Source organism: Sitophilus oryzae, unplaced genomic scaffold, assembly GCF_002938485.1.
Source record: "Sitophilus oryzae breed Bouriz unplaced genomic scaffold, Soryzae_2.0 scaffold_1000_pilon_pilon, whole genome shotgun sequence".
Taxonomy (NCBI): domain Eukaryota; kingdom Metazoa; phylum Arthropoda; class Insecta; order Coleoptera; family Curculionidae; genus Sitophilus; species Sitophilus oryzae.
The window spans coordinates 967,654-982,296 of NW_022145617.1; the positions used below are offsets into that span (position 1 = coordinate 967,654).

The 14,643-nt window shown below is 36.9% G+C and overlaps 1 protein-coding gene across 3 annotated transcripts in view; it reads left to right on the top strand.

Annotated features, from left to right (window-relative positions):
• LOC115877296 (putative fatty acyl-CoA reductase CG5065) overlaps positions 1-14,643 on the top strand; it is a 76,633-nt gene that overhangs the window by 15,328 nt on the left and 46,662 nt on the right. The window contains exons 1-2 of one of the 3 annotated variants that reach the window (XM_030893519.1): positions 608-704; positions 11,382-11,655. The gene's annotated coding sequence lies outside the window, so the exon portion shown is untranslated. Of the gene's footprint in view, positions 1-607; positions 705-11,332; positions 11,656-14,643 lie in introns of those variants that run through there. The other 2 variants (XM_030893576.1, XM_030893466.1) reach the window with 2 other exon arrangements.

Consider the following 14,643-nt stretch of genomic DNA (forward strand, 5'->3'; position numbering starts at 1 on the left):
TTTGGAAATATCTAGTAAGTCCTAAACTTTTTCAAAAATCCGAAAGGCGCATATGTTTGTCCTCACAAAACTGCAATTCTTTTCCCATTTGAACGACTCTCTAGGTCCAGTAGATTCCAAGATACCCATATAGAAGATCGTATACTTACCCTGTATAACAGACAATCGTCGTTACCTATCTCCTTAACTATCCGAGAAATATAAGAAGAAAGAAGCAAAGTTCAAACTTTGCTTCTGCTTCACATTAGACAAACGTAGAGAAAGAGACCGGATCGGCCGAGACATTGACCGCCCGCTTCGATCAAGGCGACGACTTTTCGTGACCTACTTCCCTCCCATCCTTGTCCGCTTCTTATTCTTCACTCTTTATTTTAGCCCACTGACCCCGCTGAAAGAAGAAAACGTTCCACGGAACGGACGATCTAGTCGCCTGCGTCATTCGCTACCTAACGTACCACCACCAGAAGGTCGCACGCCAATCATCCCTATCCAGTTCCGCGCGAGTCATTTCCGGTGCCGATGCGCTTTTGTTTCTGCGCGCCACTATATTGTGCCGTTTGCCGCTTTACGGATGATTTTTTAGCGAGGGAAGTACTACGTACTTTTTAGTACCTATAGTAGTGCGAGCGCGAGACGGAGTGTAGTTAGTGACTATATATAAGGTACTTTAGTCTAGTGCGTTGGCTAAGCTTGTTATTAACTTGGTAAGCTTCGTATTTTGTATCTTGAAACTTTCAAAATAAAAAATAGTGGACGAGAGGGTAAAAAGAGGCACAGGCGAAACATTTTTTGGAACCTTTCTAAATATCTAGTATTTACCAAAAAGTTATGTCAAAACGGTATGCGATTGATGATCTTTCTTACTTTCTTAAAAATTTTATACTAAAAACTTGTTAAAATAAAATAAACCATTTTCAACAAAACTTTTTTTTCAAAACAGAAGCTCACAAATAAATAAAAAAAAATAGTTAAACATGTTTATCGCTTCCACAAATATGTCTTGTACATAAATACTTCTTCATTTTCTTTTCTGTACAAACGAATGGGAGTAGCAAAAGACACAGATTAACAATTTTTTAAAGCATTTTGTCGATAGACGAATATTTTTTAGATTTTGAGTTTGGTATGTTAAAAAGAGGACTTTTTCAATGCGCAAGTGAAAAAAGGACAGTGAGAACAAAAAGAGGAATGTCCTCTGGAATAGAGGACGATTGGCTTACTGTGTGATCGAAAAAAAAACGACGTCCAGTTGGCTTGGAAATGACGATCAATGACATTTCGCATATAAATTTACATACAGAATGACAGCGATTTTCATTTCATAGCCATCGCTGACGCTTTTTTTTCGATCATACGGTACTTTATTATACACTCGCCCGTAAAAAAATCGTCATCCCTAAATTTTTGTTATTTTTGATGTTTAATTTTACCTAAAAGCAACAGGTATAAACCAGAATTGTATTTTTGGTCAGTAAATTTTTACCAAAGCCATCTAATGATTTTTCGCTTTATATTTTACTATTGAAAGAGATATACGTAATATAATACCGCCAATATATGCGAAACCGAAAAATTAGGAATACTTTAAATACAACAAATATTATTTTTTTAATTCTGAATCTAAAAAGAAAATAATATACAGGACGTTGTCTTTTAAAAAACGAGCTGTAGGATTTTAAATGGAGCGATGTTGGCCGCGGTCTAGAAAAAGACCCTGTTTAAGATCTTGTGAGTATTCCTGCACGTTTAAAAAATATATCTAAGTATTAATAAAGTTAAAAGCAATCCAGGTTTTAACCATTTTTCGGATATATTGTTTTCAATGCAGAATTTTATGCTGAATTCAATACTTTGCAGAAAAATTTGGGGGTTACAATTTTAAAAAACTTACAGATTTATCATTACTCTGCAGGACATCTTGTATACAACGAAATATTTTTAGGATATTTACCTTTATAAAAAAACATATACCGGGTGCGTCTCAAAAGTGGCTCACTAAAAAAACTAGATTTGGTATTTTAGTATATGACATAAATTAGGATTGATTGACGTATTGAATTGTTTTTGGTCACTTCCTCCCGTTCACCGGAAATGACTAGAACTTTTGATTTTTATGACGCCCTTGGTATTTTTTTACTCTATTTAATAGAAAATGACGCTCTGAATAGAATGACATATCATAATATGTCAACTTTTGAAATTTTTGCATATTATGGTTTATTTAAAATCGTAACATGCGGTTAATAACGACAATTTTGCTCGAAATACCAAGTGCGGGGCACTAAATTGTTCGTAAAAATATGCTTTTGCCAAATATGCTAATGAGCCACCCTCGTTCCATTTGAAAAAATTGAGATATGATTAAAAATAGGATTTGGGCATCTTTTAACCGGCCAGGACAAGACACGAAAAACGGTAGACGATCAAATCTATTTTTTCAAGGCTTCTTAATTAAAAATTGGGGTTTTTAACACAGTCACGGCACTCTAGATTGAAATTTAAAATATGATTTTTTAAGCGAAAATGTCAAAAGTTGACATATTATATGTACTCTTCTTTATTTTCTAATGAATCTTACTGCCAGTTAAGAAGATTGTAATTTATTTTTATATCGAATAAAAATGATTTTTAAATGGTGATGTAATTTAAAATTTCGAAAAAAAATAATTTTTTTGGAAACAGATTTGTATCTGGAAACGTTCTGTCCTTTTTAAATCTTTCTAAAATTAGGTCAATAATTAGTATTAATTTTTGACAAGTTTTATGTCAATTTTTAGTAAATGACGTCTAGAGATTGACCTCGCCAAAATCATCTTCGATTGTCATTCCCCAACCGTCTTTGACGCCGTTTTCGATCATTTTCTAGTAGTTAAACTTAAACTGATGAGTTTTAATCATCTGCTGATGATGCTAACATGTTCAGCGAAACGCGCGCCCAGTGTAAAAGTAAATGTGTTTTGGAGTACTGTGGTGATTTAGTGTTTTATTTTGCTATTGTAACACCAAAGGTTCCAACCACCAACTGTAATAATAGTGAAAACTCCAGAATTATTTTCAAGAATTGTTTTTTTGTTTATCCTCTATTACTGCCATCATTATCAGCAATAACAACAATAATTAGTAGTTATCTAGATAATATTTTCATAATTTGCAACGTTTAAGTGCACAATTAAAAGTAAAATAGAAAATATTATAAGTATACCTAGGTATAATAATTAATAAACAAATTGGTGACATCAATATTTAAAAAGTCAAACAGTGAACAAAATAAATAACAAATTAGCATTATTACCGTAAAAACATTCACATTAAAACGTTAAGGGGAAACGGGTAAAGTGTTAAATTGTTGGTTTTATCTTGTATTAACTTGATTTTACTAAAATTTATTACGTGCAGGTCGCACAGTGTTAAACAAAGTCAGTGAAAACATTTTTATATTTTTTTTCATTTCTACGTAGGTCTATAATAACTTTCTTATTCATACTGCGTTAATAATAAAAATGAGTCAGTATTACAAATTTAACAATAACAGATGTATAAACATTTAATAAGTAAGAGTAAAAATGATTTTGAAATAGTGTAGTTTAAAATTGGAGAAAAAAAAATTTGGAAATAGATTTGTTTGTCTGGAAACGTTCTATCCTTTTTTAATCTTTCTATAATTAATGTTAATTTTTGGCAGGTTTTATGTCAATGTTTACTAAATGACGTCTAGAGATTCATGACCTCGCCAAAATTGTCATTGCTTGTCATTCCGCAGCTATTTCTTTCGATCATACGGTATTTGATGATGATTGATGATTTAACAGACCATCATCATTCAATACAGGAAGGAGTTCATGTGGCACGAGCCAGTATCTAGCTCCCAAGTCGATCACAGCCTCGATCACAGCCGATCATTCTTTTCTCGAAGCAGCTCTCATGGCTTTTTCGACACCCTGTAACATCATTGTGGATAAAGCAGGAATCTCAACAATTTTTAGTGATCAGGACATACTGTAACTGGCTATACTGCCAATATATATTTTATATGAATTAAACTTTTAGTTACGTAATCGAGGGCGCGATTTTTAAATTCATTGTTGCCAACCATGGACATATTCGGCGCCGTGTTGACTAACTGGAATTTAAAATTTGCGCTGAGGATTCAGGTGGTAGCTCTGCTGTAAAAAATGCCAAGTTGCCGCATTTATTTTGACACTTTAGTTTTGTATTACGACTTTTAAATAAATAGTGTTGTAAAATAAAACACTAAATCACCGCAATACACCAAAATACTTTTACTTTTACACTGGACGCGTGGAGATTTAGTGTTTTATTTTGCTATGTAACACTAAAGGTTCCATCCTATCCGATAGTCAAGCAACACTTAACGCGATCAACTCAGTAACCATCAATTCGAAGTTGGTCAAAGAATGCCTAGAGAAGCTCAACAAATTAGGCAAAGAAAATAAAGTCCTCCTACTCTGGGTGCCTGCTCACCAAGGGATATCCTGCAATGAAAAGCAAATGATCTAGCTTAGAAAAGGTAAAACACAAAACTAACTGGACCAGTTTAAGTTTCTGTTTTCCAAACTTGAACCAACTGAAAGCGGAACTGAAGAATGAGGGAAGATTTCACCCTCTTGTAACTTGGAATTCGAAAAATTCCTTCTTATCTAACCTCACTCTAAAAGTTCCTTAGAACTGTATGACCAAAATCAAAGGCTTTCGTAAAAACAATCTTCGGATTGTCACGGGGTTTCTAACAGGACACTGTCTCCTCAACGAACACCTCAGTAGGCTGAAACTGAGAAACAACGGCGAATGCAGATTTTGTGGGGAAAATGGGGAAACACCAGAACACCTTATCACTGAGTGCGCCGAGACGACGACCATTCGTGCCATGAACCTTGGTACGTCTGATGGAGAGCTGGTCTCTGTGGAGCCGTCTCAGATACTGGCTTTTCTTAAAGCCCTGAGACTGTATGATGAGTTATAACTCAAGAAAGGGGAACACAAAATAGATCTATAAGGTCGCGGTGATTAATCCCCTCCTAAACATTCTACATTCTACATTCTACAACACTAAAGGTTCCAACCCCCAACTGTAATAAATAGTGTTGTGATACTTTAAGCTTGAAAATGTTTACTAGCAGACCTTGCAGTCGAACATTGTTCTTTTTAGAACCTCTTATATAGCGAAGTTTACAGGGTGGGTCAAATTCGACGCTTTTAAATGGAAACCCCCTTTTCTATAGGAGATAGACGAAAACTAATATCGGTGTCTGGAGCTCAGTTTTCATCAAAAATTAGATGGTGAAAACCACACATCGATATCTGTCACAGTTTCGGAGTTACGGGGTGTTTTTCAAAAATGTGCATTTTTAAAAAATCGCTGTAACTTTTTTGCTATCGAACCTCTACACCCTAAAGTCAATCTGTTTTTCAAAAATCAGCTTTTTACGTCAAGCGCTTTAAGCAGGATCGTGATTAATCAATGACCAGGTTTTTCGAAACATCCTGTATACATTTTTAAAAAATTTAATATGTATTACATTACACTCCATTACAAACTAATGATATTTATTCACACTCTATGTTTACTTATTTTTCTGAAGCCACCACAAAGTTTGAGCTTGGTTGCTTCGCGAAGTAGTACGAAGAATTGTATAGAGGCGTGTTATTAAAATTTTGTCGAAACGTTTTTCGAAACATTTTCGGAGATAATTCTGATAACAATTAGAAAACAAACAACCAATCACGGCTTGTCTTGGTCGATTTCGATTTGTTTCAGAGTTTGCGGCTGAGACAAGCCAAAATTCTCCCCGCAACATAAGAAAAGCATTTATATTTCGAGAAATCTTTCGCGAAATGTTTTACGAACTATTTTGTGAAACATTTCGGGCATAGTGTAGAAGGTGTTTAACACTATTAAAAAAATAATAACTACAGCACGTGTATAAGTTGTGTAACAAAAGTCAAACAAAACTAGAAAAAAATACCGGTAGAAGTATGTACTAATTTAATCTTTTGTAAATAACAGGTAAGAGATAAAACAGTTTCAATGTTCAGAAGGCTAAGTCTAATTCTCCAGTAATATAATACTAATACTAGTCTAATAAATACCGATCACTTATATACAGGGTGAGTTTTTCGCGAAAAAACATTTTGAAAATTTGGAACTTTTTGAAAAAAATTTCGGATTTTTTTTGTTTTTAGTTAGAAACCATAATTTCTTGATAATATGGCACCAGTAGTGTGTAGATTAAATTTACAAGAAAGATAACCCGGAAAAGATCCACTGGATATCGAAATTTAAACAAAAATTCATTTTTTTTTGGGGAATTTTCAAAGTAAAATAAAAATACCAATTCGAATATTTTTAAATATACCATATTCGAAAATGTCAAAAGTTAACATATGATATGTCATTCTTTTCAGAGTGTCATTTTCTATCGAATAAAGTAACAAAATACCGAGGGTGCCATTTAAAAATTAAAAGTTGTGGTAATTTCCGGTGAAACAGGAAGTGACCGAAACAATTGAATACGTCAATCAATCCTAATTTATGTCATATACTAATATACCAAATCTCAATTTTTTGTCTGAAAAAAATAAAAAAGTTATAGAGGTGAGCCACTTTTGAGACGCACCCGGTATAGGTATATTTTGAAAATACGCATTTCAATCCATTTTATATTTTGCATCAATTAGGATGTTAGACTGTTTCTAATAGTATTCGTGTGGTGTTAACTAATTAGCAAGTGAAAATTAAAAAGTGAGAGTTGAGACTGCTACTGACTGAGGTGCTAAACAGTAGCAAAAATTGAAACTAAAAGAATTTCGAACTTTCATTGTCTTGATTTATTTTAACATGCACAAAGTTTCGATCAAATGTTTCACTGACTGTTGTCAAGTCATAATACCGGATTTACCCATCTCTACCCTGTACACAACATAATTTGTTCATTTTATAATTGAAAATGAACAAAATTTCTTAATTTTAGGGTTTTACAGTATTATAGTAGGTCTAACCGGTCCCTACACTGCGACCTTAAAGATCTATTGTGCCCCCCTTCCTTGAGTCATCACACAGTCTATAACCCATCATACCCCTGTTGTAGAGGGGACAGGGTATTTCCCATCCTCCTCTGATAACAGTTCTTCCTCCTAGGGTACACACCCTTCTACGGTTGAAGTTTGGCCCTCCGTGCCGCCCTTCACAGTGGAGGAGCTTGCCTCCGGCTGAGGAACCTGTGAGGTGGAGGCTGGAGGATCTGTCTCTGGTTTCTCCACCTCTTTAACTTGGTCTCTCCTTAGACCTGATACCGGTGTTGCCCCGTATCTATAATAGAGGATATGTCCCTCTTTCTCTATTGCCTCCTTGGATTTGAGGTCAGTTCTTATTGTGAGGACCTAACCATGACCCTCCTCCGTCGAGTTGATGACTCGCCAACTCGATGTCCTTACATTGAAGTTCGGACCCTGGATAAGGCTCAGCAGGTAGGTGGTGTCTTTCCCCTTGCTCCTCGGCAGAAAGACCGTGATGGCCGCCCCTTTAGAGATATTTTCTCCCTTCACTGCAACCAGTTCTCTGGAGCTCTTTTCAAATTAAAGGTTATAAAAACAGGTTTGATTTAAAAAAACATTTGAGATTAATTGTCAGCAGTGGTTTACTAATAAACAAATTTGCCTAACGGACAAAAAAATGCTTAACTTTAAGTTTCCGTAAATGCCGTCGTCGGAAGCAAAAAAACAATGAACAAAGAAAAAAATATACACAAAAAGATCTTACAAAGACTGCAGAGTTAGACAGTAGCGGAAATGTAACGCAGCTAAAGCTTTTCATATTGATTAAAACTGTAAGTGACTGTAGTTACTGAGATAAATAATGTTTTAAAAAACATTGTTTTAAAATTAAGAACTGGTTAGATCTGGTGAGATGTTTACTCTTTCAATAGATTTTCAGAAATATTTAGTTCGTTAATTGGTATATCTGTTTTATTTTTTTGTTCCACTCTGTAAGTGACACTACTAATATTTTAATGTCACTTATTAACTACATGTTTTTCTTCATTTTTAATTTAATATATTTGTTTTATACCTTTACTTTATAAATGTTTTGCGGCGGTGTAATTTTACTATATTTTGATTTGAATTATAGGTAGGTGTTTCTTATTAGTTTAGATTTTTTTTAATTGAATTCTACTAATAAAAAAATCCACAAAATGGATCGACAAATGTGGACAGATATAACATTCTTTCGGAATGGACTAACCTGGTATACAGACGGGTCAAAGACCGCTGAAGGAGCAGGAGCTGGAGTATTTGGGGAAAGACCAAGGGCAAGCTTATCCTTTTCGTTGGGTAAACACTCAACCGTATTCCAGACAGAAATCTTCGCTATTCTACAATGTGCGAAAGAAAACACTAGAAGAGCTTATTCAGGTAAGCTCATCAATATATGCTCAGACAGTCAGGCGGCACTTGGGGCGCTTATGAGTCCAAAGGTATCGTCGAGACTCGTCTGGGAATGCCTGGGTGAACTGGGAGCTCTGGCACAAAGGAACAGAATTAAATTATTCTGTGTGCCGGGCCACAGCGACCGATCCAAGGCAACGAAAAAGCCGATAAGCTAGCTAGGCAGGGATCATCTCGGCATCCTATCTTGGTCCAGAGCCAGTACTGGGAATACCCAAATGTATGGCCCGTAGTGCATTGAAACTCTGGATGAGGGAAAAGCAGAATGTCCATTGGAGAAGCAGACAGGGACACAAGCACTGCAAGGCTTTTATCCAAGGACCTAGCTCTAAGACCGCAAAAGAACTGCTAATGCTTAGCAGGAATACATTGCGGATTACAACAGGCCTCTTGACAGGACACATGCCTGTCAAGTGTTACCTGAACAAGCTCAATCTGTATCAAGGAAGTCTTCGCTGCAGACTCTGCGATAAAGATCCTGAAACAGCGGAGCACATAATATGTCATTGCGAGGCCCTGCCACTTTTTAAGCTTAGGTGCGATTTCCACCAACCAATTCGCCGATTCTTGAGATACACAATCTATGAGGATCATGCCCACCCAAAAGTGTATCCCCGCAAAACGCAGCTGATCCACATTTTGTAGATCGTTGTGTTGCGATTCGATCGCCACGACTTCGTCCAGTATAGCCTCTTCTAGAGACCTTTGCTGGTCGGTGGTCAGAGCAACATCTGGGAAATCCTTTGGCACCACAGCCATTTTCACTTGTCCAGCAATAGCGGCAAAGCTGGTGATACGTCCCTGCTTACCTCCCGGTGTTGGACGGCTTTCCATCCTGGCTTTTTTCTCTCCCTGCTGAAGAAGAGGTGAGAGGTTCTCGCTCCCTCTCTTGCCCGTTGATGGAGATGAGTCAGGTTGTTTCTTGGTTTCTTTACTCTCCCCTTTTCGGAGGGGGGTTTTCGCTTTTGCTTCCTCTGGAGCAAGTCCTTCGTGGAGCAGTCGGAGGTATCTCCGTGCTTCTGCTCCGCTAAGACCTATACTCTCAGAGGATCATCTAGCCCGCCTGGTTGACCCAGGCCGGGTAGACGAAACGGTAGCTTGTGTCGCTTATTGCGTCTAGAGGTAGGCTCTCGACCCTTGCTGGAGAAGGTGGTAGCTTGTGTGTCACTTGTGGAGGATGTTCTCAAGCAAGTGTCAGCCGCCCCTCTTGTAGTTTCCTTTGGATTTAAAAAAATATATATACATACAGGGAAAGAACTTGATAACCACCAGCCGTCCAGTGCTTTCCTGTAAAATTAGTAAAATAGGGCTTATCATCGATATATTCAAAGTACGAATTCGAAAAAAACAATTATAAATAAGTAAATAATAAAAAAATTCACGTGGCGCGGATTTTATAGGTGACTCGGTACAAAGGGTAAAATAAATTGATTGTCTGATGATTAAAAAATAATGTCAGAAAATTAATAAACAGCTAATAAAATTATTAATTTACAACAAAAGCTTTCTACGACCTAAAAACAATTTTACAAATATACAGTTAGTCGGAAAGAAACTATTCGGCGACTAAACGATTGTCCTCAATTTATTTTTGCATCAATAATTTCGGATTTTGGCCAGAGAGATTTTAGCAACTAAAAAATACATTGAATTAATATATAGATTCGTGATCAATGAATCGATATATTACTAAGAAAGAATTTCTAATTTGTTTCGCATGGACAGAAAAAAATAATGAGATTTCTTCAGCACATCTTACTTTGTAACAACTCAATTTATTAAACATTTATTATAACGGTATACCGGGTGCGTCTCAAAAGTAAATAACTTTTCTATTTTTTCTAATAAAAAACGAGATTTGGCATGTTAGTATGTGACATAAATTAGGATTGATTGATATATTCAATACTTTTCGGCCACTTCCTGTTTCACCGGAAATGACTACAACTTTTGATTTTTAAATGGCACCTTCCGTATTTTTTTACTTTATTCGATAGAAAATGACAGGGGTGAGCAACTTTTGAGACGCACCCGGTATAAGCCCATTAAGAAGATGTACTCACGGTAATGGTAGGTTAGACATTTATGGAGAACCGGTGATTTTTTGTGAGAAGGGATATTTTTGAAATTTTTACATAAAAGCACTTGCTCCAGCAAAATAAAACACTAATTTACACCTTGCTTTTGTACTGGACGCGTGGTTTTTTAACCATGTTAGCATCATCAGCAGATGATTAAAACTAAACTAATAGCTACAAATTGAGCGTTTATATAGGCGATCAGTTGGCACTGACCAAGCGAATCAAAACCAACCGAGTGTAACAATTATCGATGCAAATATTTTCCTAGAAATGGATTATTATCTCTCACCATATTATCTTTACATTTTTAATTTTTACGCTTAACTATACTGGGTGAGTCTTAAATGAGAGCAAATATTTCTAGGGCAGGTAGATCTCGATAAAAGAAACATATTTTCTCTTTACCGTTTTTCAAATCAGTCCAAAATAACCGAGTTATTTTACTTTGAAAATTTCCAAAAAAATATATTTTTTGCTTATATTTTGAGAACCACTAGATCTTCTCTGGGTATTATTTCTTGTAAATTTAATCTACTACCTATATTTCAATATTATCAAGAAATTAAATTTTTTAATTAAAAACTAAAAAAAATTCCAAATTTTTTTTCACAAAATTCAAAATTTTCAAAAAATTTTTTTTCGCGAAAAACCTTATCGTGTTTATGGGCTCGAAATATATGTCCCTACTACCCCTAAAAATATTTGCATTTATATAAGATTCACCCTGTACAATCCATTTGATTATTATTTATTTATTTGACAACAACTGTCAGTTCTTGTCAAACTATGTTCAAGTCATTAGAATGTCAATTGATTTTCGAATTTTTTTTGTTGCAGGCGGACACAATAATGAAAGGTAAACATTTTCGCATGGATTGGTGACCCGAGAAGGAGGAGATCGAAAATCGCGTTCTTCCAAGTCGACGAAAGGAAATTAGAAGCCCGGCACAATCGAGAAAACTGCGAAAAATCTTAGTTTTCCATTGATCGAGAAAAGTTGGTTGTGGTCTTCGCAGCTAAACTCAACTCTTTTAAATCGCCTTTCGTATCGATTTCATTTTGGATAAATGCCGTTGGTAGGAAAGAGGAAGCAGGGCTGATACGTGTACAGGTGAGTGCAGGATTTTTTCTCTTAAGTAACTATAAAATTAAAAGACTGGCTAAACAACTCCCGGCCGGCGATATTGTTACTGTATGCAAAATACAAACTGGCTAAATTACCGCCGGCAGTATATACAATTATTATAGTAGCAGTATAGACAATTATTACAACCGCCCGCAGTATTGTTAAACTGCAAAATATTAGGCTATGTTAGCATTTCGGCGGTGTTTGTTGTTTAAACTACAGTATGCCGCCATTGGACAGCTTTTGTCTGCTAGGGTTAGTGCATACCGCCGTCAACCACAAGTTAATTCGATTTTCCACCGGTATTTACAGATACAGAAATATCATGCCGCCGGATGACGGTGTTTTTTTGTACGCACTGGCTAAACAACCGCCGGAGTATTGTTAAGCTGCAAAGATATCAGGCTATGTTAGCATTTCGGTGGTGTTTAATGTTTAAATTACGGTATACCGCCGTTGGACGGCTTTTGTTTGCCAGGTTAAGTGCATACCGCCATCAACGGCAAGTTAATTCGATTTTCCACCGGTATTTACAGATACAGAAATATCATGCCGCCGGATGACGGTGTTTTTTTGTACGTACTGGCTAAACAACCGCTGGAGTATTGTTAAGCTGCAAAGATATTAGGCTATGTTAGCATTTCGGTGGTGTTTAATGTTTAAATTACGGTATACCGCCGTTGGACGGCTTTTGTTTGCCAGGTTAAGTGCATACCGCCATCAACGGCAAGTTCATTCAATTTTCCGCCGGTATTTACAGATACAGAAATATCATGCCGCCGGATGACGGTGTTTTTTGTACGCACTGGCTAAACAACCGCCGGAGTATTGTTAAGCTGCAAAGATATTAGGCTATGTTAGCATTTCGGTGGTGTTTAATGTTTAAATTACGGTATACCGCCGTTGGACGGCTTTTGTTTGCCAGGTTAAGTGCATACCGCCATCAACGGCAAGTTCATTCAATTTTCCGCCGGTATTTACAGATACAGAAATATCATGCCGCCGGATGACGGTGTTTTTTTGTACGCACTGGCTAAACAACCGCCGGAGTATTGTTAAGCTGCAAAGATATTAGGCTATGTTAGCATTTCGGTGGTGTTTAATGTTTAAATTACGGTATACCGCCGTTGGACGGCTTTTGTTTGCCAGGTTAAGTGCATACCGCCATCAACGGCAAGTTCATTCAATTTTCCGCCGGTATTTGCAGATACAGAAATATCATGCCGCCGGATGACGGTGTTTTTTTGTACGCACTGGCTAAACAACCGCCGGAGTATTGTTAAGCTGCAAAGATATTAGGCTATGTTAGCATTTCGGTGGTGTTTAATGTTTAAATTACGGTATACCGCCGTTGGACGGCTTTTGTTTGCCAGGTTAAGTGCATACCGCCATCAACGGCAAGTTAATTCAATTTTCTACCGGTATTTACAGATATAGAAATGTCATGCCGCCGGATGACGGTATTTTTTGTACGCACTCACTAAACAACCGCCGGCAGTATTATTAAACTGCAAAGATATCAGGAAATATTAGCTTTTCAGCGGTGTTTGATGTTTAAATTACGGTATACCGCCGTTGGACGGCTTTTGTTTGCCAGGTTAAGTGCATACCGCCATCAACGGCAAGTTCATTCAATTTTCCGCCGGTATTTATAGATACAGAAATATCATGCCGCCGGATGACGGTGTTTTTTTGTACGCACTGGCTAAACAACCGCCTGAGTATTGTTAAGCTGCAAAGATATTAGGCTATGCTAGCATTTCGGTGGTGTTTAATGTTTAAATTACGGTATACCGCCGTTGGACGGCTTTTGTTTGCCAGGTTAAGTGCATACCGCCATCAACGGCAAGTTAATTCAATTTTCTACCGGTATTTACAGATATAGAAATGTCATGCCGCCGGATGACGGTATTTTTTGTACGCACTCACTAAACAACCGCCGGCAGTATTATTAAACTGCAAAGATATCAGGAAATATTAGCTTTTCAGCGGTGTTTGATGTTTAAATTACGGTATACCGCTGTTGGACGGCTTTTGTCTGCCAGGTTAAGTGCATACCGCCATCAACGGCAAGTTAATTAAATTTTCCGCCGGCAATTATAGATATAGAAATTTCATGCCGCCGGATGACGGTATTTTTTGTACGCACTGGCTAAACAATCGCCGGCAGTATTGTTAAACTGCAAAGATATTAGGCAATATTAGCTTTTGAGCGGTGTTTGATGTTTAAATTACGATATACCGAGAGGCTTTTATCTGCCAGGATAAGTGCAACCCGCCGTCAACGACAAGTTAATTCAATTTTCCGCCGGTATTTACAAATATAGAAATATCATGCCACCGGATGACGGTATTTTTTTGTACGCACTGGCTAAACAACCACTGGGAGTATTGTTAAACTGCAAAGATTACTATTAGGCTGTGTTAGCATTTCGGGGGTGTTGAATGTTTAAATTACGGTATATCGCCGTTGGGCTGCTTTTGTCTGTCAGGTTAAGTGCATACTGCCGTCAATTACAAGTTAATTCAATTTTCCACCGGCGTTTATAGATATATAAATAGCATGCCGCCGGATGACGGTATTTTTTTTGTACGCACTGGCTAAACAACCGCCGGATGTATTGTTAAAATGCAAATATATTAGGCTATGTTAGCATTTCGGCGGCGATTGATGTTTATATTACGGTATACCGCCGTTGGACGGGTTTTGTGTGCCAGGTTAAGTGCATACCGCCGTCAACGATAAATTAATTCAATTTTCCAACGGCGTTTACAGATATAGAAATATTATGCCGCCGGATGACGGATTTTTTCTACGCATTGTGTAAACAACCACCGCGGGCGGTATCGTTAGTGTATACAAAAAAATACCGTCTTCCGGCGGCATATTTTTATATCTATAAATGTCGGTGGAAAATTGAATTAATTTGACGTTGACGACGGTATACGCAGTATACACTTAATCTGGCAGAC